The following is a 26,270-nucleotide window of genomic DNA, read 5'->3' as shown; positions in this document are numbered from 1 at the left end:
ATCAGTCGTAACTGAAGAAACTGGTCTCGACAACTGCACTGATTTGTTTACTAAAAGTAAAGGAGGTATCAAAAATAACACCAAGATTTTTAATATGGGATCGATTTTGGGAGCTGAAGGGCCCAAAGCCCAAAGGGTCACCCAGAGCATCCGAACGTCCAAACGTGATGATTTCGGTTTATTTCATTTAGAGGAGGGAGTTTAACTCCATCCAGGTTTTTACCTCCTTAAGCAGATTAACAATGGCTGCACAGACTCTTTGGTTATAGATTTCATTGGCTATTAGATTTTGACATACAGCAAAACAATGATAGGAGATGTTATGTTTCTGAAAAATGGAACCAGTGGCAGCATGTACAGTGAAAAGAGGATAGGGCCCAGAAAGAGCCTGAGGGACCGCAGGTAAGAGGAGCAGCTGAGAAGTGTGTTCCGCTGAATAAAACAGAGAAGCTCCTATCATCAAGTATGACTGAAACCATTTTAAGACAAATACTTTGATACCTACAACGTGTTCAAGGGGAGATAAAAGGATTGTGTGATCACAGTGTCAAGGCGGCAGTCAGGTCAAAAGCACCAACACAGCAGAGTTACCTGAATCCACTGTTAAAAGGAGATCATTAAAACCCTTAAAAGTGCTGTTTCTGTTATGCCGTGGTTTAAAGCCAGATTGGAACTTATCCTGGATGCCATGTTTATGAGGAAGTTTTGTAATTTGTTCAAGACTATTTTCTCCAGCACTTTGAGAGAAAAGGTAATTTGGAAATAGGCCGAAGTTAGAGAGAACGTCAGAATCCAGATCAGATTTTTGATAAGCGGCTGCACTACAGCATGTTTAAAGGACAGCTGGGCACAACCGTACTCAGACATGTGTTTATTAAATAAGAATGCTGGACCGACAGTATAAAAACGTCCTTTAAAAGACGTGAGGGAAGGATATCTCAGGGACAATTTGTAAGCCGCAGACTCTGAACTATCTAGTAGTGAGGAGAGAGTGATACAGGCTCAAACTGCTTAAAGACAGCTGAGTATGTGGAGGTACTGAAGGTACTGAGGTCTATCGCAGAGGAGTTGGTAAAGATCTAAGCACAGAAATCTTACCAATAAAAAATGTTTTAAAATCTTCGCATAATGTAAGTGTGGGCACGATTTGAGCTGCATTGCTAGGATTTATAAGTGAGTTGAGATTTTTGAAGAGAACCTGGGGCCTATGATTATTGTTGGAGACAATGTTGGATATGAATTTAGTTTTAGCGATTTTTACAGCTCTCTGATAGCTTGCAAGGCAGTCTCTAAGAATTTGAAGGGAGACCTGGAGCTGGTCTTTTTTCCCTTTCCTTTCAGCTTGTCTACAAGTACGCCTAAGAGAGCGGGTTGTGTTATTTAGCCATGGTTCTGAGGATGGCTTTATATGTTTAATTTTAAAAGGAGCAACAGAGTCCAGGATGTCAGTGCAGGTGGAGCCAAAGGAGGAAATTAGCTCATCAGCACTGAGACCACAGCCAACATCACAAGTTACAAAGTTTAGATTCTTTAAAAGCATTTTCAAACTGCAGCGTAGTTGAGGGTTGATCACACGTGAAGACGAGTAGGATGACAAGCTGCGATCCTAGAGCAGGGGATGGTAGCAGTGAACAGACAGGCAGGTGATCGGATATACCGGTGTTACAGATTTCCTTAATATGGACACAGAGACCGTGTGTAAGTACAAGGTCCAAGTGTGACCTTTTCGTGTGTCGGCCATCACTAACGGGTTAAGGTTGAATGAATCAATAAGATTCATAAAATCTGGGTTCCACATCATACGTAAATATTAAAATTACCAACAATAAGAAGACGATCATATTTTTATCACAATCACCGCCAGAAAATCCGCAAAGTCGTTATAAAATCCTTGTTGAACTTGGAGGGCGATATACAATTGCGCACAACACAGGAAAAGGATGGCTGAACTCGAAAAGTTGCAGCTCAAAGCTAGCAAAGATGTCACTGGGGAGACTGGTCGGCAGTGGAAAGTGGATTTAAAATACGCCGCTAGACCTCCACCCTCCCAGTGCTCCGCGGGGGCGAGAAAAGTACAGTCGGAGGAAGAAGTTCTGAGAAAGGGCTAACTCACCGGCATGGAGCCGGTTCCGTCAGAAGCATAAAATCCAATTCCCGAGAGGAGAACAAACTCATTGAGCAGGAAAGTCTTGTTTGCTAGTTATCTGCGTTGATTAGGGCCATGCGAAGGACAAGCTCCCGCTGGCTGATGATGAAGCACGGCCCAGTGGCCGAAGGTTGTCGTGGTTCACGCCGCCTCCACGAGCCCGCATCCGCCGGGTACAGGGCCCTTGATCGATGGGTAGCGACATTAGTTGAGCGGGAGTAATATGCCTGATCCACGGCCTCTAAAGTCCGGTGAGTAGACATCGGAGGATGGTACCATCCATTGCTCCAGAGGTGGGATGATCGCATCGGTGGGCATCAGGTAGGCTTTGGATCTCACCAGTACACCCCCTCGCTTTCCCGTCTTCTAAGACGTTTCTTACGGGAATAGCAATGGGTAAGCGCCGCAGGCTCTAGGTATCCTGGATAAGAAGGGAGATTTGAAGTTTGGTCTCCCAGATTGTATTTTGGAAACAACGATTCACTGAGGCTGGATGTTGAGAAGAGCTTGGCAATCGTATACAAATAAGGCCGATGCATCTCTGCGGCATACACAGAGAAACAAAACAACAGCAAAGAAAATACTGAGCAGACGAATCGCCGCACACACTGGCGCCATCTGCTTATATATAATATATAATATCATATATATATATAATATATATATATATATATATATATATTCTTAGACGTAGAAAAAGCCTACTGACATGGGATGGCCAGAGGGCCTTTAATCTAGATGCATGTGCTGGAATTGGAGATGATATGTTAACTGGGTAAATAATAAAATATTCAGGTGGAAATAGGGACAGAATCATCTAGAGATGTCTGTAGAAAATGGGACACACATGTAGTGTTATAGGATATGCTGTTCAGCATAATGGTTATGATGTTTTCTAAGTTCAGCCAGGAATTGGAAAGTTACTATTGCTGACTGGTTGCTATTTCAGGGTAGCTAAGGAAAAGGGGAAAATGTAAAGGATACCAAGAATACGGTGTAACGACCTTTGACACGACTGGTGGACTCCAGTGCACGACTCATAAAACCGAAGAAAGTTAACAAAATATTTACTTGGCAAAGGTTAAAACAAAGAAAACTTGGAGGATCAAATAATTTCACAAAAAAACTACAACCAAACCTGGTAACATGAGGATCTGGCTAGAACACTTGACGACACTATCACATGGACGAACAAGACAAACTGGCACAAGACAAAGGGAGACCCGACTATTTATACACAAGGTAGGGGAAAACAGGGTGAAACCAATCCCAGTCAGTGGTGGGAAATTCCCAAATGGAAGAAGTCAGGGTCTGAAACGAGAGGGAAGGTAAAACAAAGTAAAAGAGGAAGAGCACAACAAGACTAAACATAAGTGACTTAATTTAAACTTGACGAGGCATAACAGAAAGTGCCGGAGCTCTAACACTAGTGGAGGATTGGGGAAGGAAATGGGGGTTTAGATTTTCTACTGATAAGACTAAGGCTATGTTTTTTACAAGGAAGAAAATAGATGAAAGTATATATATACTGGGGAGCAGATGTAGCTTCTTTGAAGCAAATATATGTATATTTAAATAGAGCAAGAATTGAATATGGGTGTTTGGTTATGGATCTGAAGCCAAGTCAGTCTTACCTTGATTTCAAGCTAAGGCACTGAGGAGGATGTACAGGAGCTGTGTGATCTTCCTTGCTGTGTTCCTTGGAGAGACTAAGAGTCTAAGGTGTGTTCAATTCAATTTTAGTTATAGAATCAATTCATAAGAGTTATCTCAAGACACTTTATAGTAGAGGTAGGTCTGGAACACACTATAATTTACAAGTATAATTTACAAGGACACAACCATTCTCGTAATTCCCACCAGAGCAAGCATGCAGTGCAACAGTGGTGAGGAAAAACTCCTTTTAGAGAAGAAACCTGGGACAGACCCGGGCTTTTGGTAGGACAGTGCAGGTGGGGTGCAATGACCAGTGGCAAACCGTCACAGTGAAATATAATGGAAACAGTGACTAGAAATAGAAGCTCATGGCACAGCGGGGCGTTACGGGCACAGCGAGTGTAGCAGGATGTAACAGGGCATCGCAGGACATGTAGCAGGACCACGGTGACAGCTACAACCCGGATTTTTGGAGCCTCCCGGATCCAAGGAAACATGCGGGGGGGAAAAGAACATAAAGACATCATGGAATACTCCCCAGAGCTGTTCAGGGGTGCACCAACTTACCCAAACATGTGCCCTCTGCAATCGATAGTCACTGCAAATCGTGTCACTGTGCTGTTTATCACTACAATCTGTAAAGGAAGCCCACTAATGTTCCTAGCCTCCACCACAATCTGGCTACTGCCCCACTGGAAAATATGGTAACTAGTGTGTGTAGGCCATCTGATATGTTGACAGTAGTGTTTTCAAATCATTTTACAGATGCTTTACTTTCTACGGAAATAGAAAAGCTCATTCTAACCTCTGTAGCTCTGTGTTAGTAAGGCCTAGTATCACACTGACACTTGGAACAAAAAACTGAGTGTATTAATTCCCAATGACCTCAGGCACATCCTAGAGAGCCAAAGTATTTGCGAGTTGTAACACTTTTATTTTGGTAAACATTTAGGCAAGAAAGCGTGGATTTTCAAGTTTTTATTAGAGGCTAGACAGGACATAGTGTATGAAATAATGCAACTAGCTACCAATCTGATAAGTCTGATATTAGTTTCTGTGTGTTTGGGGTTTTTGTTGGGTTTGTTTTCCTGTTTTTGCCTCCCTGTAAATGTCTCAGTGTTTTCCCCGGTCCCGTGTGTCTGATCTGTCTCCTGTTCCCGGTAAGGTCTGTATGTTCTGTTTCCTGTTTTATTTGGTGCAGCTCTCTGTCTGGTCTTGTCTTGTCTTATCTGGCTTCACTTTGTTTGTCTGATTGTCTGCCCCGCCCTAATGTTGTTCACCTGATGTCTCAAGTTCCTGTTACCTCATACCTCCTGTATTTACCCCAGTGTTTCCTTTGCCTCTTGTTGGATCATTCCAGTTTGTTTGCGTGTATGCCGTCGCCCTGTGTGTCTTCCAGCCTACTTGTTTCCCTGTCGTCCCTGGCCTACCTGTTGGAGCTCCAGCCACCCCCTGTGAGTTTTTCCTGTGACCTGTTTTACCGTTTGGATTTTGCCTGTTCCCCGAGCCCTCGTTTGATTGTTTTTTGGACTCCTTCCGTTGCTCCTGTGTTTGTAGAACTGTGGCACTTATAAACATCTGTACTTTTGCCGTGCTCTGCGTCTGGGTCCTTCTTCATGCTGTCCCGTACATTTCTGGTATTATCATTTTTCATTTTGTTTTTGAAGAAAATGTTTATTAAGAGAAAGTCTTGTAGAAATTATGCCGCCAAAGACAAGATTTAATCAAAGAATTGCAAAGAAATTGGCTTGGAATAAGTATTTTTGAAAAAGTATTTTCGAAGTAGGGTCAAGCAAATTACTGTTAACCCTTTGAACCCAAGAGACTCGCCCACAAGCCTAATCCCTCTGATTCATAGTTTAAGATTAATAACCATAAAAGATAAAGACTTACCAAAAGTTGCAACTAAAACTAACGAGTTAGCGGTTACGAAGAGTCTTTGGGGTCTTTCTAGCCTCTACAGGTGATTTTCTATCCAGCCTGGAACTTGTGTCTTTTTTCAAGGTTAAGCATAAATCCAAACCGTTACATCCAGATTTATCCACTTGATGTCCAAATTCATAACGTTTTCGCTCATTTATGCCACCAGCTCCGTGAACCGTGTCTCTCCTCTTTGTATACGGAAGTGTAGTCAAGCGGTAGCCCATTTATGGGAGACAACGTCACTCACTTTGTATGGAGGCTGAAAAGGGCCAAATCCTCCTAGTCGAAATAGTCAAAGATGTTAGAGGGACGTATATTTGGGCCTTTTTTGAAGAAATATCAATAGTATGTGCTTTATGAGTTAGGTTATTTTTGCATATAGAACGGTTTAGACAACACAAATGCTTGTGTAGCGTTGCTGGGTGTAAAACAATAAATAGACATTATTGTGTTGATATTGGCATAAGTAATGTCAGAGGGCAAAAGCTTCTGGACTTTCTTTGAAAAAATGTATGTATTTATGTATTGTCATCTGTGTAAGTTAGATGATTTATTCTTCAGTGTGACTCCCAAGACACATGAGAAGTGTTTTAGAAAGGAAAATGGCTTAGGTTGTACTGCTCTGTCTGTGATAGCAATACATATCTGTAAGATTCATGTTCCATTTTTTTGTCTTTGAGCTCCTCAACCATTTTTAACATTCAAGTTAACTCACTGCAACCCAAATATTCTAATAACTACAATAGTTCTACAACACCTGCTCTACCTGATAATGTTGTGGTTTCGGTTCCTGTTTTTCTCCATCTACACCACACACTTTCTGTTTATCTTAAATATCGGTTTTTATTTTTATTAACTACTTAATTTTCAATATTTATGGTCAAAGGTTTAATAATTTATATTATGGTCCGACTCTTGCTTCATTACTCTAATTACACATTCAATTAACTTTTAAACGTCACTTACACTGCAATATTGTTTTTGTTATCATGGCAACCGCACTTAAAATACCTTGACGCCATTTTGCTTACTTTCAGTCTGCCATATAATCATTGTCTATTGTTTGCCTGTATTTCTTGTGTGCTTACTTGTTTTTTTTTGCTGTATTGAAGGAAATGCTGCTGCTGTAATAACAAATTTCCCCGTTGAGGATGAAAAAAGTATAATTATCATCATCATCATAACCCAGTTTGTCCTGAAAGAAATGATGGCCTTAGGGCTCAGAGGGTTAATTAAAGTTAAGAACCAGGGGATTTATATAAGTATGTAACCCTGCGAAACGGAAGAGTAAACTGTTATATTTCTACTGAAGTGGAGCTAACGGCATAGCCACGTGTGGACGGTTGCTAATTAGCTATTGTTAGCTAGCTAGTATATCTAGTATAGTATCACCCTCCGGAGCTGGGAGAGAGACTGCGTGCGTGCAGAAACCCACGTTGTCACTGAGCTTCTGAGGAATATAAACATTGAGAATGAATATGAAAGTTCTAGTAAAGCTTAGTGATTTCAGGGTAGTGTACATCGAATGCGGCCACCCAGACTCCATGGCAGAGGAGCCGTGGTTTTGCACAGGACAAAGACTCAGGACAGGTTTTCTTATTGTAAAGCTTTGAGTTACCGAGGAGCTGGAGTATATTTTCTGGAGGATTTCAAATGAGCTCCATCTGCGCCCCAACATTGTAGTACCACAAACTTGAATATTAACAAACACTGGGTATTTTATTTGTTTTGAGCCATGAGGACTTTCATACGGTAAAATTACCTAATTCTGGAACCATATTACTTGTAGCTATCAACATCCAATCACATGGTTCAATGTTTATTCAGTGTGATGTAATTGATACAGGTGTGAATTAGATTTAGAGATAAGAATGACTGCAGGGAGTTTTAAGCTCACAGTAACATTGGCTGTCATTTAGAAACGTGTGTACGACCTAAAACCAGCGTAGGACGGGCTTACGCCATTCCTACGCAAGCTTGGCATTTAGCAATTTGAACGGGAGGTAGTCTGCGATGAAATTCACGTCTGGTCTGACCTCGTGTACGCAAGTCTTCGATTCAGAGTGGACTCGCGGTGCAGCGTAAGAGTAGGAGAAGTCATCACGCTGATCACTTGTCGACAACGGCAGATCTGGCTCTTTAGAAGTGAGCCAAGCAACAGTGCACACGTGGCCTACACACACAAGCCGTGGGGGGACCCTACTATATACCGCAGAAACAATCTGAACATTGTTTGTCTGTGTGGTTCTGCATGACGCAGTAAAACAGGGTGCCATGAATTTAATGATGGAGCCGCTGACCCAGAGAGCAGGGTCAGCACTGCCCCAACTGGGGGCTACACCAAGGACACAGGAAATTACTCCTCACTTTCAAAAGGTATGGTGTTATGTTTGGCAATGATATTCAATACAAGAAACATGACAATGCACAACTTTTCGTTTGTCTTTTAAGTGTTGTTAATGGCCACAAGTGAACGATTTCTTTCTGCTATGACAACTATTTCGGCTTCTTTTTCCAGCCCTCACCTGTCAGGAGACGGTTGGGGGTGGTGGTCCAGCAAGGGGGGTGGAGGACACACGCACCCCCTCATAGCTGTTGTCTGGCTCTGACTCACGAAAAACCCCAAGTAAATAAATAAATCACTGCAAAAACTCAGTACAGTGTGTAATTTAAATATAGTAAACCTCATCTTCTCCACTTTATTCCCAGTCTCTGCAGAAGAGAACATCCAGATGTCCACATCAACACTGTGGCAGCATCTGCATCAAAGTGATCCCTGTGATGGAGGGCCAGCTTCCCTTTGACACCTTGGCATGCTTTCTTTACTGACCCAAAGGTGTATTGGAAGTGTGTTGTGTTATGGCTACATTGTATCTGTCACTTAAGTTGTGTGTTTTTTGTCATTACGTTGGAATAACACTGCTTTTTTTTCTTCTTTTGTGTTGGGTTTTTCCAACTTTATTGATGTTCAGATAGGTGAAAGAAAGGAAGAACATGCGGGAAATTGTCACAGGTCAGATTTGAAGCCTGAACCTCTACAGCCTCATGGACTCTCAGGTCCATGTTGGGCATATTATAACTGTGCAGTACTATTCTGTTCATTAGGAACTGATCTGAGAATGTTTTCTGTTGTATAGTTGATAACTTGTATAATATTGGCACTGCTTTTGTGTTTATTGACGAAAGTAGATTTTACATTCAAATCTTTCAACTCAAGAACAAGCAAATCACACAATCCAGATAAAACATTAAGCATGAAACTATCTTAATTGCAAAAGGTTAAAATTCAGTTGTTTTTTATTTAAGTACACTTTAATATGACAAAGTGTAACAGTGATTATTATAGATTTTGCAAAGTTTGAATGTCTTGGGTAAAAAGTGATGCCTTCAAGTAGTGATGACTCTAAAAGTGATCACTGCACAGATGAGAAGGCTGGTCAGGAGTCAGTTCTGTCTTCTAAGTTGAGAACCACTGTTCAACCTAACTTTAGAGGAAACCTAGCCGTCAAACATTTTTCATTAATGATATGGTTTTGATGATGTTTGATACCAGTGAAAACAAAATAGGCCGTAATCATTCAACTGGGCTGTGGTGCTAATTTTGGCCCTGCAAGCAGACATATAAAAGAGGGGTTATAAAACTCACAAGATGCACACAGGAAACGCTGACACAAAAAAGTACAAGATGAACTGGCACTGACTGGTAAAGGAACATGTATACATACACAGACCCAGGGGAGACAATTGGACTGAGGAAAAGCAGTAATCACACAAGGGCACGTTCAATCTCAAAGCGTTGGCGCAGTTTTGATGCAGTTTCCTGGTTGAATGAATGTTTGCTGAGAACTCAACAGTGTGTAACGAGATTTGAGGAATATTCCTGATGGGACGGATATGGCAGAGGTTGTTACCCAATCAGCAGTAACTGTATGTAAACTCATGGTAATAAAAGGCAGTGCGCTTGCGCACAGCAGGGTTTAAATAAACGGTTTGTTACATTTTGTCGGGGCTGAACGTGGCCTGGAATTAGGGCTGGGACAATTGCGTTTGCATTCGTTTCACAATACATGGTTACAACATTAGAATATCACACAACAATTACAATATATGTGATTCTAGATATATATCATTGATAGGTTTTGAGTGTTGAGATTGTTTACTCTAACAAAAGCAAAAGTTGATTATACACTAAAGAGAAAGAAATCAAGAGACATTTCTAAAACATTGTTTTTTTAGAAGACAATCACGTAAAGTTTATTATTATTTGTAGATGTGCACTTCTGCTTTCGGCCTGTTTTGCCAGAACTAATGATTTAATCGTTGTTAGTGGTACTGTGGAAACAGAAAGTTTGAGGGTGAGTCATTGGTAAAAAAAAATCACGATACATACAATTTCTTACCCCTCCCCAGTCCTACAAGAAATTAAGTGACATGACATTACATAAAAGTATTACAATAAAACAAGAAGTGGCAAAAACTACAGAAATAAATATGAAACAAAACATGACTTTAGGAGTGGGGGCTAGATATGACATTAACAACACTGCTAATGTCATGTTGGTGTCCAGAACAGAAAGGCTGTATATCCACTTTGTGAATTCTTCCTTTATCCCCAAACTATACAGCCACTTGGGGGCATCAATCACGCAGATCTTGAAACACACCTACTAACGACGAGGTGGCATTTACCAGGTTGAAATGAGGGATTCACATTTTGTGCTCAAGAGTTCTCATTTAGTCATTCGAAGAACTAACCTCAGTACGAATATGAAAATGTTGTTGCACAGTGCCAATGACTTGTCCCACCTACTACCCATTTTAGATGTCAACAGAAATAAATTAAAAACACAAAATTGAGTAGGGAAATTAACCAAAGGAATGTCCGACTGGAGCACACACAGCTCAAATCGGATTATTGAGATGAGATTTTTTATTTTAGATTGAACCGGTTGCCAGTAAACAGCGTCCTCTGAGGACGTCTGTTTCCAGAGAAACAAGTTTCCCACCTCACAGGGCTGGAGAATCCATCATCATTATGACCTCATAACTGTCGCCATGGAACGTGACAGTCAGTTCTGTGTGGTGTGTTTGCGCGAAGGGTTGGTGATGGTGACTGTGGGGCCAAATACTGTATCACAGTGATGCTAGGGTTCGTATCTGCAAGTCATGCACAATTTTCCTACACTTTACCACACACACACACACAAAACACACACACACTTTCATCTTTATTACTTGTTTGCCAGCAAAAAAACTAACTCTGGAGGACGTCATTGCAAAAGAGCATGCACATGAAACATTAAATGCAAAAAACAAATACATGCATAGTCACACACAAACTTCCACCCAACCCCCTGCAGAGCCTGTGAAGTCTGTCCTTCTGGGAGGCAAAAACAAAAGACCAAGGGGAGACAGACTGTAAGAGTGAGAGGGGGACAGATGGATCTATTAAAAGAGACTTTTAAAATCATGGATTCCCAGGTGTTTAGATATGCCTTTTAAATGGCATATTATGAGAAAAAAACACCCTTTCACGTAATTAGGGGGTTATTGTGTTGATTTTTTGTGCTTCCACACACATGAACACTTAGAAAAATTATCCATGGTGTTCTGAGTGAGATCCGGTTTCTGAATGTCCTCTGTCTTCAGTCGGTGAGCTGTTCAACATCTGCACGGCTTTTCTAAATCACTAGAGACGAGAGGCTAACAGCATGCTAGCTCGTCTCAATGGACAACACTGCTCAAACGGCACTAGTTGACCAGATCTCCAAAGAACTACTTCCTGTCCTGTTCTACTTCCTGTCCCTGTTGTGCGCAGGTCTCCAAAGTGTCGCTGGTCTAGAAGAAGTCCCCAGCTAATCCTGCCTTGGACGACCAAAGTGGAGAAAGAGTTATCTAGCTGATGGATCTTACCGAGCTACTGAGCATGTGCCGCTCCCAACAAAGATAGGTCGAAGGGAGATATCTCACCTGGAGCTAAAACTAGTGAGATGTCTCACTCTGGAGCTAAACAAGGGATCAATGTCGCTAGTACAACAAAATATGGTGTTTTTTGAAATTGAAACCATGTAAACCTATTCTGGTACAACCTTAAAAATACAATTATGAACCTGGAAATGAGCAGAATATGGACACTTAAGATGTGTCCAATGTGATAAGGGTAAATGGATATTGGTTTGGGTGCTTTTGTGTCATTGAAAATGTTTAATGAATTAGAAAAACATTGTTGAACGCTTTTGTTGAATTTGAACCTTTTTTGTGGTGTTCAGCATCACAAACAAAATCTCCACTGGGTTGCCAGCATATGCCCAAACTATCGCAAGGCCAGAAAATCCACCAAGACATAGGTTCTCTTCTCCTTCCTTACCCTCTTTTCTCCAAACCCTTCGTTTTCGTTGCCTCTTTTGTAATACCTTCAGGGCAGGACACAAAAAAACATTTAACTGCTGCTTTTGTTTGTCACCTTCTCGAATGCCGACAAATCCTTCTAGCCAGCAAACCACATGCCCCTTGAAAGTTACTAATTAGTCTGACAGGGCAGGAAACGGGACGCTAGCATTAAGTCTTTCTCTTTTCTTCCTCTCTCTACTCCATCCCATTCTTGGTCAGGTTGGTGCTGGCACCATCTATTGGTCACTAAAGTCCATCACTTGATTAACCCTGCCACTAGCATCACCACGTACAATATAATAGTTTTTGAAAAGCAACTTTATTTCATTTAACAGGTCATACAAATTGCAAATAATATAAATAAATATTCTCTTCATTTTATAATGGTAAACTTACTTCTATAGACGTCTTTAAGTGAAGGTGTCTATGTGAGCATAAAACAGGACTCTTATTCATTTATTAAAATGTGTTTTCACACTGACAGTAGGTGTGGAGTGTGTCTCGGGGATTAGTCTGTGTCCCTCCTTTGTTGTCCTTTGTAAGAGAAATTCAGCGATGTCCTGAACCGAACGGGCACCTCCTGCTCCTCACTGGTGGCTGTGGTCACAGGGGCGTGGATACGCAGCTGTCCATCATTCATCAGGGAGAAGAGAGGCCGGACAGATCCAGGTGAGCGGGAATGTCGATCCTCTGGACAAATCCCATCTGGGGACGAGGCCGAGGAGCACAGGAGGCGCAGGAGGGGAGGAGGAGCAGGATTGGCTCTCTTCTGCCCCGGCCTGCTTCTTGGCCACCCGCCAGGCAACGCCCCACAGTTTGACAGTGATGTCATTGGGGGCATAGCCGCGAGCGTCTAGGTAACCAGGAGGTCGCCGTTCTTTGTGGGCGTTGAGGTTCTGGTACAGCTCTGCAGTCGCAGACTCTTTTCTGCCTGCTGACATCACGAGACTGAAAGAGAATCAGAAACCAGATGAGAAGCAGCTTATGACTTCAATGGCTCTTTTAGTGTTGTGCTTTGCAATCTGTGAGTGGAAGGCATGTCAACGTGTGTTCATGTATTACTTTCTTTCAGAACATGACAAATGACATTTTTGCGTGGTTTGCAGGTGTATGCATTTTTTGGGGGGGGATTTTTGTAAAAAGAACCTGAACAAGGGGAAGCACTCTGAGAACACAAATGTCTTGTCTCAAAAAAACTTATGGAGAGCAGTGTAGAATTGAAAGGTTGGAGCTCCTGTGTGAAACCGATGTCAGCGTTAACTTTTCTGGCATCTTTTTGAAGTAAGTAACTATCATACACGTTCCTTGCATTGTTCTAACTAAACTACAAATGTAAATATTTTAATAAAACCACAATCTTTTACTAAATCCAACTAGAAACGGTTAGTTTCTAGACCTAATCAATATAGGTTGAATTCACAACGGGACTCAGAGTTGGGAAATGTGACCCCAGGGGGTCAAGGAAAAACAATTGCGTTCCGTTACATGTGATACATAACGGCCTTCTGAACCTAATAGTAGGGGGAAACAGGGGTGTCGGATGGGGGGAAAAGGGGATTGAGTACCCAGAAAAAAACATCATCAAAAAGATGTTAGAAAAAAATGTTACAATGAATGCTGTGTTGGTGGGAGGGGCCCATTCCTTTCTATAGGCCCAGATTGTGCTATGCCACTGGGTGTAACAATCCCTCCTGAGGCTGATAGCCAAGACAAAGCCCAATGAATAGGTGTTGAAAACGGCCTTAAACAAAGCCAATCAGGAGCAACCACTACTGAGTTACACATTAATGTACATACCTTGCCAAAGTGGAGGAAATGAGGGGCAACTTGTTAAGTTGAGGAGTGGGGCCCATCGTGAAGCCCCCTCAAAAGGCTGTCGGCCAGTTTGGTTCTGGTTGAAGAAGGCTTGCTGCAGTGAGGAGAGGGCCTCGTGACCCAACGGCCACAGCAGCTGTTCTTGACTGAGAAAGGGTCATCGCAAACAGGCTCCTCAAAGCTGCATGCTGGGCCTTAAGTCAGCGTCAGAGGACAGTTTTTGGCAATTGACTCAGCAACCTGCAAATCCTTCTTTTTGTTCTTGGGGGGTGATTCCCTCTCTCAGAATTGATAGCTTTGGGCTCCAGTGAAGAGTGAGAACTGAGAGCTTCAGAGTTTCTTCTTCTTCTGACTTCTCTCCAGGTAGTTGAGCATACACAGTACTCTTTCTCTTATGTACGCCAGCTGTCCTGCTCCGTCCCTCCCACTTAGCTATTTCCACCCCATGAGCTCCGCGTGTTGTTAGCGTGTGCCAGCGAGGTCAGGTAATACCCTGCACACCTAATCACAAGGCTAAAGACAGCTCATGGTCCTAACTTGTTTGTGTTGTTGGCCTATGGCCGTGTTAACACAACATTCTGATTTATCTTCTGCTATATCAGGAGATACATATTTCTAAAGTGTGTTAAAACAAAAATATTTGTTCATAACACATTCTTCCTGTCAGCAGATGAGAATAATATGGGTGATAGTGAAAAGAATAGTGGTGAAATGGCTGTTCTTGGCACATTTTTCAAAAATGTCTTCAGTTACACTGTCATTACACACACTCTTGTTATTGAAAGCAAAAAAATACTTGAAAGTAATAGTAGACAGAAGGGAAAGAAAAGTATATAATCCTGTGAGGCTATGCCTGTGAGTGGACATACATTTGAACATAAAATGACACTGCTTTAATAGTAAACACTGTTCATTTATTGTCAGTTGATTGTTTTTAAAATAAAAAATCATCCACGCAGTGGAGTTCATTCATTACCTGAAATGGACACACTGGGCATGAACGTGCTTATACATAATCACTTGCAAATGTATTTTTTAATACCAAACTTTATTGTCATGCGTTTTGCAACCAATACCAATAAGTTACAGTCTCATGGTTTAATTAATACCTGAAACAACGTTGATCACAGCTCCAGTAAACCGGATGGACTTAGAGCAACTTGGCAACGGGAGATATTTCTGGTCCACTCAGCTCATAGAACCCTTTGGCTCAGTCATCAGAAGACACCGTAAGCTAACGTAAGCTAGCAAGATTCATAATCAACAACATTATATGGTTGTACAATCAGTAAAGATATTTGACAGTATGGTAAACAGGAAATTTAGCAGCAATGTCATTGTCCCCAAATCAATATCCAGACTTCCAACCAACACATGATATGCCATGTGTAACGTTACTGTTGATCATTTCACTTCGGCAAGAGTAAGCGTAATTGCAAAATGTCACTAGAATTTGTCAAAGCTGTAAGGAAGTCAACAAGTATATTAGATGAATGACCAAATACCTTGAATCATTTCTTTCTACTTATATGAGGCTATGGTAATTGAAAAGGTACATACAGGACATCAACTTAAAGTGTTCAAATACAGGGGGGACAGTGAGGTATCCGATCAGATGGGTAAAGCTTTTGTTATTGTTATTGCTCATAGATGTGGCAAAAATTGGCAAAAACAGATTTATTATTTTTAGATATTTACTGAAGCCTAAATCAGACATCAGCAGCTGGTAAGAACTAAGCAGTCGATCAGCAATGTGAACAAAGGACCGTCTTGGTCTCAGGGTACAGGGAGCTTCTTCCACGGATGAGCTCAGAGCGCGAACATTTCCAGAGTCTGCTGCATGTGTGTGTGTGTGTGTGTGTGTGTGCGTGTGTGAAACCAGGGTTCCTAACATTACAGAAAGCCCGTGTCAAATCTATTTTTGTGGCTGCCTTCAATATTGGCTCAAACAGTGAAATGGCTTACCAGGATTGCTGGAAACAGCTTCTGTTTTTCACTGTAGTGTAAGACAAAATACCTCATTGTTCTGGTACTTTTTTAAGTTACTGTTGATGTATTTCATGTAATCAATACAATCTCACAGCATTAATACTACGGTAGTTCTGTTTTGGTCACATACGTAAGTATTGATTCCACGGTGGTTTTTAGGGCTTGAAAATTGTTGAATTGGATTTTTTTTCTCTGTATGGTATTTGGATACTGTTAGATTACCCTGCCAAGCAGTGCCTGCTTATTTTAGTACAAATAGTATTTGTTGTTAAATACTGCACTCAGTATCATCTGCATAGATTAAGACATTATCTCACTAAAAGATTATCTTTAGGATTGACCCAGTGCCGATATGCGGACCAAAATGTAGATTTCGGGTGCGACTAATTTGCCTGCGCTGCTCTCTGAGCTCCAAATGAACGGTAGAGGAAAGAAGCATTGTTAATACATGACGTAGTAACACTGGGACTAGGACGGTTACCGCATTACCGCAATATATGCGGTCACGTGCCACTACTGCATATTTGTATTTACTTTTTTACTTTTGTTTACAGAAGTTACAGGAGAACAGATATTGTTGATATGAAAGCAGTAAGTCTCTATCCTAGATTCAAGAGTTTATGGAGGGAAAAAAAGAAAAAATTAAGTTGCTCGTCACTTCAGTTTGCATATGAGGAGGACAGTCATGAGCGGAAGAGGACGTGGACACATAATGTAACATGCAGGGTTTCCACTGCGCATAGCCTAGCAGCTGGTGGGCTCCTTCTGCGTATACGTTACTCTCGACAAAACCGCACGGTTGAATTTCAGGGAGTGGCTCCTGTTGTAGCCTAAACAGAGCAGCTTATGGTTAAATTAGAAAGAGCAACAAGTTAGCGGACTGCGGACTCTGCTCTGTCTGCTCAGCTGCTAAGACAAGGAAAGAGGAACGCCCAGTTACCACTGCAATTGACCAGCCTAGCATACGTTAGCTAGCAGCTGGATTAAACATTAAACCATGTAAAGTTGGCGTTGTCACGGGAGAGGATTCCAACAGCAGGACGTTAAGCAGAGTACATGCCGGGCGATTATTTGAGGGTAGCCTCGTGGTGCATTCAAGGTATTGTAAAATACGCTTTCCACATCTGGTGGCTGTTTTTGTTGTTCATCAGAAATCACGGTGAAATGCATGTTATAAGGGTATGATTGATTACCTATGATAAAAACAATCAATTTGAAGCTATATGTTATCAATATAAATAAGCCATTCTTTAATCGTCGCGACTTGTGTTTTGATACCTTTGGGGCTTTTAATAGTATTGGCTCAGGGCACGTTTATTAGGCTACCGGCCACCTTTTTTAAAGTATCGCTTTAGCACCGTACGGAAATAAACCCACAAACGATACAATCACTAGTAGCTTTTAGTCAGTGGGGGACTGCTGCAATAAATAAAGAAGGGTCAGGTGTGGATACCGAGGGATGCCAGGGCAGGAAATAGAAAGGGAGATTCAAGATGGTGCCAAACGCTCATCTTAAATGACTGGGTATATTACCCACCCAGCAGGCTGTCATATTTTGGTTCTATGAGGACCATCAGCGATAAACCCTCAGGGCTATCTGGTAATGGTGCATGTCAAAAGATACTTAAATACCATTTAGTAACATTTAGAATATTATTTGAATAAATAACGTATCTATGCCAAGCTGATCTCAAAGTAAGGTACATTTAACAAACACATATTACATGTTGCCTTAAAAACAACATCTCAGGAATATTGAATAATGTATTTTATAAAGGTGAAAGATATTTCAACATGTTTATGGGAATACAGTAATCTGCCACCCAAACAGCAGCAAGATGAATGACACACTCGACTTGTCTGCACAGGTTATTAGTGAGCCTGAGTACCAGTCAATATTACAATCAATAATCGTCATAGACCAATCAACACCTTCAAGGACGCATTAAATAAACATATCTCGTTTGCCCAGCTGCGAAGCGTAGAGAAAAGTTACAGTGGTTTCAAATGTCTGCTCTACGCAAGAAAGATGGAAGTGGAATGGGACGTGATTTACAATTCAAGGAGGTAATAAATGGTTTTGACATAAGGGTTTACCCCCCCCACCCCCCACCCGACCCATGCTAATGTTGAGTAAAAAGAAGAGGAATAAAAAAACATCTGTTAGGAATGATCTTAAAGGCTTAATCAAAGAAATTAGAAAAATCCGACCTTTAAGGACCACCAATTTGGACTTTGGAAGATAATGTGTGAATAAAGACTGTTCTTCTCATTGGGCATAATTATACCCCCCTAGTAAACGGGGCATAAAGTATACACACCTAGTAAAAACAGGGGCATAAGTATACACCCCCTTGTTAAAATACAGGGGGCAAATATACACCCCCTATGTTTAAAACTAGGGGCATAAAGTATACACCCACCTCTTAAAATACAGGGGACTAAGTTACACCCACCTATGGTTAAAAATACAGGGGATAAGCTAATAACCTCATCGTTAAAATAACAGGGGCATTAAGTATACACCCCCTATGTTGTTAAAATAACAGGGCATAAGTAGTACACCCCTATGTTAAATACAAGGGGCATAAGGTATACCACCCCTGTATAAGCATAAGATTCCACTAGAAAATACAGGGGCATAAAGATAAACCCTATGTAATCATGAGCGTTCTTTAACTCGTTTTCTGATTCAACTTGATAAATCCGTTTGGATTCATACCCATGAGTAATCCTTACTTTAATAGGAATGACTATTTTGTCGATTATTCTTGTCACTAAGTCACTGCATGATTATTAGTGGACACTGGAGTTGTTTTTGGTATTTTTGCTGAATGCGCAATCCACTATACCAAGAGATATAGTTAAATTGAATCCGAAGAGTGACATGTGCGACATGTTGAATCCAAATTTGACTAAACAATGCTTGTCCGCTATCGATATTGAAATGTACATCAATAGGGTATGGTCCTATAGTATAGAATGTATGTAAGGCTCAAACAGAATATTAGTAGATGATAATGGGCTGCTTTCTATTTGTATGGCTTTGGCCAGGTGTGAGATACGTTATGTAACCAAAATCGAGACCAATCATTGTATGCGTTCAGAATCCAGAAGACAATTTTTGTATGGGTCAAGATTCGCGAACAGTTGAACCAAAGCTTTTGTAAAATTGTGCAGCTAAGTGTGGATGTGAACAGGGTTCGTCACGTGCTTTCTTGTAGATGTAAGCCAAAAAATGATTTGGAGTCCTTATTTTTGACAGGAGACTGACATCGCGCCTGTTCAAAGAGGGCTCGGGTGACTTTTGATCTTTCTACTGCATTCCGCTAACTGCTCCTGTTCCCTTCGTGTTACTGTGACCACACCAAGACTTATTCTTTAACTTAGTCTAATACGTGTGTTAATGTGTTCCCAATCTTTTTCCTTGGCATCCGTTTCGTAGTAATTGTCTCATTCAGTTTTTTTTCTGAATCCTTTGTGTGCTTTGAGTCTTGTTTTTGTGTGTTGTGTGTGTCTTGCCTGTTGTGTCGGTGTGTAGTGTCCCCGGTGTGTGTGCGCTGTGTGTGGCCTGTGTTCGCCCGTGGGTGCGTGTAGTTCCGTGCTCTTCTCGTGTGGGTGCTGCCCGCTCCCGCGTGTGTCTGTGCGTTTGTCGTGACGCTTTCCACTGCTTGGTGTGGGTGCGGTATTTTGCTCCTGTGGCGTCTGCGTCCAGGCTGCGGCGGCGGCGAATGAGCGACACTTGCAGTAACCGCAGGATTAAACAGCAGAGTTTCATGGACTTTCGATGAAAAAACACATGTACAAGATGTACAGTCGATGAAAATGTTGTGACAGCGCTCTTATGGGAAGGCACGATGATCGTGGAAAATCTTGGCGGTCTTTCGCTGTACACGCTCTGAACTAGTAGCGATGTTGCGAACTGTTCATAAGCACTATCAGAAACAGGAAACGTTAATTGACGGAACAAACCCTATGTTATGTTAACCCATTCTCAACTTACGCCTGCGGAGTACAGTGGTGCTAATCACCCAAGAACACACAGATGCAGAGAATCCGGGACTGCGGTGGAAAACTCACGGTTATTGGTTCCAATATTCGATGCACGGGTAAAAGTGACAGTTGGTTGGTATGAATGTGATAACAAGAGAGTCAAAATTTAATGCAGTGTCGAATTGATGTGCTGTGGTGTGACATTCGCATAAATCCTGGTAGGACTGAAAATCGTTCAAGGACAACATGACTGGGCACATTGAGGGATGAATGTGTCACGTGACTTGTGTTGCTGCCAATATTGTTTCAGTTCACCAACACGGGTCTCAGTGTTTGCACCAGCACAGCAAAGTGTTGTGGTTATAAAAGGAAACTGAAAACAGCTGAAAAATGCTACAATGTAAATGTTGTTGGTCTTGCAAACATAGCCGATCAATACAGACTGTGAAACAGCATGTAAGATTTAAATCCTTTGCAATGTGGTGTGCTTCACCAACCTGAAAACCATGGGACCGGTGATTCACGTCGGAACACTTTAAAAGTTTTAATAAATATCCTCTTCTCATAAATGTCCAAAGTGTCCAATCTAATGTTGGTTACATTTACTAGTCGTCATGTTACTCTTATTTCAGTCTTTTTCTTTATTTCTTCTTCATGTTTCCTCTGCAGTTAAAACAGACCCGTTTCGTTTACTAATACTTACCCTAGGGAATGTTCCTCATAATCATGATCTTCGTCACTCTTGGTCTACCATAATACATGGTCTCCTCTTCCTCCCATTTCCCGGTTCCTTTGATATTGTTCTGTGGCCTGGTCCATTGTATAGTAACCTTTCATATACTTTTCTGATTCTTCTTCTTCTTTATTGTCTTCTCTGTTTCCTCTACAATCGAAACAGACTTTGTGGTCTTATATAATATTTTCCTTGGAAGCTTCCTACATTCATGATAATTGTTTTTTTTTCAGCTCTCTGGTTCCAACTGAAACATGGGCTTCCCTTTCCTGTCCTTCCCGCTGCCTTCCTCTTGTTAATTTTATTGGGTGATCCATGGTGATCAACATTTTCATAGTCAGCCCTCGTCCGATAGTCGTATTTCATTCATTATGACTCGGCGGCCAACGGAAACACGTAAGAATCAGACATCAGAATACATTCTTATTAGAAGCATTTGAACATTGGATGATGGAACCATGTGAGCACAACCATTGAGTTTGGACGAGGCTCCAGCGTGCTTGGCTCTCGTCTTCTTTCAAGCCAGGCAGACCACCACATAAGACCAAGCAGGAGCAGCAAGAGTAGACCCCCAGCAGCTACTTGGGAAGAGACCAGTGGCACCAAATGCCTGGAGGAGAGACAACATTCACAGTTAATCCTAAAAAATGTCGGCTATTTATTTTACCATTGGGGCTAACAAATATTTCCAATATTTGAATTAATCCTGAGGGTCTTGCAGGTCTTGGGTGCTCCCGTCCCTTAAATGTGTGGTCTAAGGTTGAAAGAAAAACTCATCGAGTCACACTGTATCTCATCTTGAACATTTCTGACACAATCAAGTCTTGGTGTGAAGTCTGAATAAATTACATGAAATGTCAACAACCCAATGGTGTGTGCACTGTTGCTCACCTCCAGCAACACAAACAGGAAGCAGAAGAACGCAGCTGGAGCCAGTGTGTTTATGGTTGACTATAGCGCTAAGCCAAAACGCTTAGGGGAACGTTGCAGATTAAAAATAATTCTGAAGCAAGTCATAAACAGGCATTTTAACGGGGTAACAGCGAACCTCGAGGACCCACGACGTTACATCGGCAGGTACGGCAGAAGAACCGAAAATTGCCAACTTTCCCTTAAGTTGCCATGCTATGCTAGCAGGAACCAGCAGCTGGTTAAATTTTTCAAAACTAATCTAGTTGTAGTGTTTGCCAATTGGTGATCTGTAAGATCCCCAGTCTTAAATTCAATGTGGGATATTGTCGTTAGTGTGAGGGTGTCCATTTTAAAGTCTTCATAGTTATGGCAGACATTACTTTTAACACATAGAGTGTTGGACAAGCGAGCTTCGCTAATGTCAAGTATAATGAAAACAAAAGTTAATGGGTGACCTTATTTGTGTATGCCTTTTACTTTACAAAACAAACATTTCAGCATCACATGCATAACCACAAGTAAAGTTACTTGATTGTAACATCAAACCACATGTTCCGTAAATATATACTAAAATGAGTTTTGTGCCAAACATAACCAACTGTGTCTGTCCTTAAAAACGTGACCATATGTGGTTTAGATTATGACGGATGGAACAATGCTCTGGGTGTGGTATATGAGCGGTAGAAATAAACACGATTTCATCATATGGTTAGCAAAATTGGTTTGGTCCATGAAGGCTCTCAAAGCAGGGCCTAGTCGCTTGCAAAAGTCTGTCGCCACAGCGCTTGTGGAGTAAGGTCTGGGACAAACTCGTTCACGGCCAGTTTGTGAAGATGTATCATGTATGTAATCTATGATCGCAACAGAACACCCGATTTCTATTATTTCGTGGTGGTCATCATGAAAATGGAACGTGACCATTTCCACACACCAAGTGACAGCAATGTAGGATGGACCGTGCAGGCGGGAGTGCTATACAATAACCATGAAATGGGCTTCTCGAGAGACGAAACAACGAAAAAATAAACACACATAGCACGTTGGGACACAGCCACAGTCTCTGGGGAATGCAAAAAGAAAGGGAAGGAAATGAAACGCACATGCCGGGGACAACAACAGAATGCGAACATGCAGCGGGGTGCACAGCTACAATAAACTGACGGTTGTGGTTGAAAAGAACCACGGGGACGAACCGTCACAAGCGAGGAGACGGCAACACCAACAGGGTGTTTTGTCATGACACTGCATGACACTGGGCTGGGTTACACAAACAAAAACTTGTGGTATATAAAAAAAAAAGCTCCCTTCCCAAAACTGCCATTTCAGCATGTAGTTTCTAACTCAAATGTGTTGTTTCTGGAGCGGAAGGGAAAGAGTTTGAGAATGCCAACATACAAGAGGTGAAAAAGCGACGGGCGGACATTGGGGCGAAGTTATCCCGGAAAGTACATCCGTTTATGCAGACTACTATATCAGTCAACATGGTGGTACTGACATCATAGGCAATTCATATGTTTTCTGATCAGGCTATACGGGAAATCACCCCTAAACGGAAAGTCGTCTATGATTACTTCAAAATTTTTGATTAAAACTTAGCAAAATTTAGTTCAATGTTATTTTTTTCTACTTACTTTTATTGACACTAATGGGTGCCGTTTGTGGAGGGTGATATTCTTAGCGACAGTTTTGACTCGAAACACACAGCGTAGGGCCCTGGTCTCCATACTCAGTCACCGGGAAGGAAAAGGAGTGTGGACTGGTTGTGAACGCGGCGTTGGTTGGTGAGGTTGGAACCAGAGAGATGGATAGAACACCTCCAAGCATATGGGAGGGGGTGGAGCAGGTGAAAGACCAACGCTGCAGAAAACCCTGGTTATCGGCACTCAGGGCCCCAGACCCCCTCTGTTAGGAGATGTTAGGGAGATGTGGGCTGCGGCCGCTGGTCAAGCACTAGGAAGTCTACAAGGAACGTGAAAACCGGGGGCCAAGCAGTATAGCGGAACTATCCAATTAAGAGTCATAATCGATCGGCCCAAGGGACTAGGAACATCAGATGCACATGAATGGACTAATGCAGGGATAGGGGAAGTCGCGCGAACACCGACAAGTTGGTTGAGATGCGGAGCTGACCGAACTCCGCACGGCGAGCCCTGATCGGTGTTCGTGATGAGTGTTGGTGGTGGGGTGTGGTGTGTGTGTTGGTGTGTGCTGTGTTGTGTGTGTGGTGGTGCGTGAGTGTGTGTATATATATATGAGGTTGTTTGCGGTTGCCCCTTTGGAACGTAAGTGTTTTTTGGACACACTGATATGGATTTGATGTTGTTTATTTTTCTGGGTACAGTATTGTTCATTTGTAGTTTTTGATGCTTTGTTAACTAATCACATCGGATTTGCAGTTTACCAGCTTCCTCACAAAAACATTTTGTCTGGACAGCCTTTGCATGTGGAGAGGGTAGGTGGTGTGAACATATAGTTTGCATACCTGCCCGAGTGACCTGAGTTGAATGTAGTGCAGAACGAAGTCTCAGAACACAGAGAGGTTCAGGCAAAGGTGTGCTAGAAAGGGGCAGTATGAAAAACTATCTGTGTATGTGAGAACCACCCAAAGCCGTGTGAAACTATTCTAGTAGATGCCCAACGCATACAAAAATGCTGAAAAGAGAGTGTAGCCACATTTTTAAAATGGAGAAGGTCGCGGAGGTATGGAGTGGGCCATAACACACATCGCTTCAAGCCAGGGAGGGAAGTGTTACATCGAGGAACAACAAACAAGACAACTTCCCAAGGAAAACGAGTGCTATTTCCGTCAGAGGGTTAAAATTAAAAAAAACAGAAAAAACATCATGAACATAACTAACTTGTTGTTTTGCTGACAATTCATGTGGAATAGTCCATAGATGGAAAAAATGTATGGATTAGTTCCTGCTCTGGCATAAACGTAACGATTGCAAAAGGAAGGTATACGGCGACAGCTCACAGAGCTCTGTAGCCAAAACCTTTCTTTATGAATTGCTTGGGAACTCAGGTTGGGACCAATTGGTCTCCCATGGCCACACTGTCATGCAGATGGCAGAAGTTTATTGTGTTAATGATTTTAGGCGTACATATTAGTCATCACCGTAGTGATCGGCCTATTCTTCCTGGTGTTCACGCAGAAACGACAAACATGCAGATACTGGAGCGGCACTCTAAACCTATTGTTGACAGTTATTTATCATTCCTTAGAATGCCATATGGGGCGACATGAAAACAAGCACTACTAGCTTATAAAGAAAATACTCCTACAGTTTTGACGAGATCAATTTAAAAGGTTGTTACAATCCAAAGACCTTAATGGTGGAAAGGTATGAAAAAGCTTGAATTTTGGACGAACAGGTGACGTGACATGGCACAATTTGGCATTGCTGTGAAAAGAGAATTGTCAGAACGCAAATGTACATTTTCCATTTTGCACTGAAATTACTCAGCTGATAAGAAGTCCAGCATGAGGAAAACTACATGCCAATATAGTCATAGCATAATATGTATATAGTAACTTGTCCAGAGGCACTGTGCATAACACACTCATCGCTATTCTTCCTGTTTCTTTATGTTTGATTAGTGGTAATGACTCGTGTTACGTTGGGTGGGCTTATTAGATATGAAATCCATAAATCTTACCAGAAATAGTGCGTTGACAAAAGTACTTTGGGGTGAGATGAAGTCTTGACTTGAACTACTTGTCTGATACCAAACACTGGTACAACCTCATGTGAAAGTTCCACTTGGTAAATGTGAAGGTAGCGAGTTGGTGCCGTACTGTCTTCTGATTTGGCATGAGGAGTGATGGGAGGATGAATGTCCACCAAAACCTGAGTTGAGATCAAACAAGTGATGCCAGGTTCTTGGACCCAGGTAACCTCACAACAGGATATGCATGGATATGGTGCGGTTTTGGAAGGCTCACTGAAAAGAATTAAATGTAAGAGTTAAAAAGTTATAAAACAATAACCCTTTGGCTGGACGTTTTCATGTTTTAAAATTCAGAAGACTGTATTAATCCCACACTGGGGATATTCTGTTTTATTTGGAAGAATTGCTTAAATTAATTAAGGGTCCATTGTCTACGCACGCGTTCCCAGCCCCCCATCGAGACGGGGACCATTGTTTTTTACTGAGGTTTTCTTTTTCGCTCCTCCATACTAAAAAATCCCGTTGCAGCCTTAAAACGTACCTGGCGGCTGTGTGCCATTGGTTGAGGACTGGTCTAAATAAGCTTGGCCAAAGACCTCAGGCGCAACATTTGCCTACTTCACCACGTAGGTGGCGCTAACGAAGCAAAAATATACGCTTTGCCCTACAACATCCCAAACCGGTTATAGAATCAGCCATTAAAAACCTCATACCATGCGTTTAATGGATCCAACTAATCCTCAGTTTATAGGCCACGCCCATTTTTCGCCTGAGATTTTAAGCTATGTGAAATTCTAAAACTTAATTTGACAAACATTTGGCCACCAGGGGCCATACAAATAAAAAGTTTGAGTATCTCTATGAATGCTCATCAAATTTTACACAATTTAATGGGAACCATATGGCTACCGTTGGTGCCGTCAATGGTTGCAATGATTGGTTTAAAGTGGGTCGTGCCTGATATTGGCCAACGTTTGGGATAACCGCTGACACTAAGTGAATTACTTAGATAGTATGGACAAATTTTTTCTGTCAGTAAGA

General features: G+C 41.8%; 1 pseudogene; it reads right to left on the bottom strand.

The window, feature by feature from the left end:
* Positions 1-2,626: 2,626 nt before the first annotated feature.
* Positions 2,627-15,952, bottom strand: LOC116703183 (uncharacterized; annotated as a pseudogene).
* Between the last annotated feature and the right edge of the window lie 10,318 nt (positions 15,953-26,270).

This window comes from Etheostoma spectabile, chromosome 15, assembly GCF_008692095.1.
Source record: "Etheostoma spectabile isolate EspeVRDwgs_2016 chromosome 15, UIUC_Espe_1.0, whole genome shotgun sequence".
Taxonomy (NCBI): Eukaryota; Metazoa; Chordata; class Actinopteri; order Perciformes; family Percidae; genus Etheostoma; species Etheostoma spectabile.
Note: the sequence above shows the minus strand (reverse complement) of the source record. Positions and strands in the feature narration are given on the sequence as shown.